Here is a 2,500-nt window from a genome sequence, read left to right on the forward strand (position 1 = left end):
TATGTACTGAATGATACATCGTGGCACATGTGTGACCGCACAACGACTGCGCCCAAAAACGGCGGACCATACAGTGCAAATATTGTGCACGCAGCTACGTGTCGTCTCCCTATGAGAGCTGGATTGCAGTGTGGTACGCCATAGAGACGTGTGGGAGGAACGGACGCCGTGGATGGCGATCAGCATGAGCTGTCTGTTGATGTATTCGGACCTAGTCGTCTCTCCTCACACACCGTGATGGCATGGTGCACCGCGTTCCATATCTGCGACATGCTACAGAGGCCGGTTGACAGTCGTTCGAGCAATGGACATCGCATACGTACGGGGGCCACCTTCCACGTATTGTCTAGGCGTGCACATTTTGTTGCGTGTATGTGGGCAGACGTAGTGTGGCGTGACACCTGACACAGGCATGCAATAATCGTTGAAGTTGCAAATGGCGATGGACGCCTGCGTTTTCTGGTGAAGTTACGCAAATGAACAAATGGTAACCTGTTGTGGTGCGGTTGTTCTCGCTAGGGGTGAATCGGTGATGGCGACGATAGGTTGAGGTACTAACCGGTTGTTCCAGCGATACCCACCATGCCGACGAAACTGAACGGCATCTGGGTGTGAAGCGATACGCGGCGGTGGCTGGGTGGGACCGTCCCCGGCCGGTGAGGGGGCGCCTCCCGGCGTGCTGGCCGCGCGGTGCGTGGGCGCACGCGCTACAGCCGGCTGGTGGGGGCGGCCAGTGGCAGGCGCGCCGGCCGACGGACGCGGCAGGCGTCGCAGCTGCGCGCCGGCGCACCCTGCGCGCGGCGCCGTGCGGCCAAAGTAGGTCCTCGCGGGCCCGGTGCGAAGCGCGGTGGACATCTTCAGTGTGCTGGTCCGATTGAGGACTGTGTGCGTTGAGGATGCGCCGCCGCCCGGCGCTCGGCGCCGCGACGCCGTCTGCTGCTCGGTCGCCCCAGCGGTTCTCGCTGGTGGTTTGTATCGCAGCTGTGCGGATGTGTTGGCGCGTGCGCTGTGCTGGGAGAGTTCGCTTCGGCACCCAAGTGGGGCTTTTGTCCTTCTGTGGCGCTGGCGTTGGAGCTGCCGGTCACCGTAGGTGGCGCGTGTTGTCTCCCGCCGGCAATGCCACGACAGCACGCTCCCGGGCCTCTGTCGGCAGCGGCAAGCTCAGTTGGGAGCACGGGTGGTCGCACCGAAAGCGTCTACTCGCCTAACTCCGGGCGATTGCGCCTCTCTCGAACCCGACCAAGTACTTGGGACGGCGCTGCGCGCCGCCGGGACCTGAGAGGGTTTCGAGGTGTATTGTGCAGGGGAGCTCAGCCTCCTCCTGTTTGCAGAATGATTGAGCGGACGCTTGCGTGTTCGCGCGGGCCCCCGGGACACACTCCCGGGCGGCCGGCTGCTCAGCTCTAGTTGACGCAGCTCCCTGGTTGATCCTGCCAGTAGTCATATGCTTGTCTCAAAGATTAAGCCATGCATGTCTCAGTACAAGCCGCATTAAGGTGAAACCGCGAATGGCTCATTAAATCAGTTATGGTTCCTTAGATCGTACCCACGTTACTTGGATAACTGTGGTAATTCTAGAGCTAATACATGCAAACAGAGTCCCGACCAGAGATGGAAGGGACGCTTTTATTAGATCAAAACCAATCGGTCGGCTCGTCCGGTCCGTTTGCCTTGGTGACTCTGAATAACTTTGGGCTGATCGCACGGTCCTCGTACCGGCGACGCATCTTTCAAATGTCTGCCTTATCAACTGTCGATGGTAGGTTCTGCGCCTACCATGGTTGTAACGGGTAACGGGGAATCAGGGTTCGATTCCGGAGAGGGAGCCTGAGAAACGGCTACCACATCCAAGGAAGGCAGCAGGCGCGCAAATTACCCACTCCCGGCACGGGGAGGTAGTGACGAAAAATAACGATACGGGACTCATCCGAGGCCCCGTAATCGGAATGAGTACACTTTAAATCCTTTAACGAGTATCTATTGGAGGGCAAGTCTGGTGCCAGCAGCCGCGGTAATTCCAGCTCCAATAGCGTATATTAAAGTTGTTGCGGTTAAAAAGCTCGTAGTTGGATTTGTGTCCCACGCTGTTGGTTCACCGCCCGTCGGTGTTTAACTGGCATGTATCGTGGGACGTCCTGCCGGTGGGGCGAGCTGAAGGCGTGCGACCGCCTCGTGCGTGCTCGTGCGTCCCGAGGCGGACCCCGTTGAAATCCTACCAGGGTGCTCTTTATTGAGTGTCTCGGTGGGCCGGCACGTTTACTTTGAACAAATTAGAGTGCTTAAAGCAGGCAAGCCCGCCTGAATACTGTGTGCATGGAATAATGGAATAGGACCTCGGTTCTATTTTGTTGGTTTTCGGAACCCGAGGTAATGATTAATAGGGACAGGCGGGGGCATTCGTATTGCGACGTTAGAGGTGAAATTCTTGGATCGTCGCAAGACGAACAGAAGCGAAAGCATTTGCCAAGTATGTTTTCATTAATCAAGAACGAAAGTTAGA

At 57.4% G+C, this 2,500-nt stretch overlaps 1 non-coding gene across 1 annotated transcript in view; it reads left to right on the plus strand.

Moving 5' to 3' along the window:
• Positions 1–1,417: 1,417 nt before the first annotated feature.
• The window catches only part of LOC124764843, a 1,909-nt gene continuing 826 nt past the window's right edge, over positions 1,418–2,500 (plus strand). The window contains exon 1 of the ribosomal RNA XR_007012826.1: positions 1,418–2,500. This exon is cut by the window's right edge and continues 826 nt beyond it. This is a non-coding gene — a ribosomal RNA (small subunit ribosomal RNA).

The sequence above is a fragment of the Schistocerca piceifrons genome, unplaced genomic scaffold (assembly GCF_021461385.2).
Source record: "Schistocerca piceifrons isolate TAMUIC-IGC-003096 unplaced genomic scaffold, iqSchPice1.1 HiC_scaffold_647, whole genome shotgun sequence".
Classification (NCBI taxonomy): Eukaryota; Metazoa; Arthropoda; class Insecta; order Orthoptera; family Acrididae; genus Schistocerca; species Schistocerca piceifrons.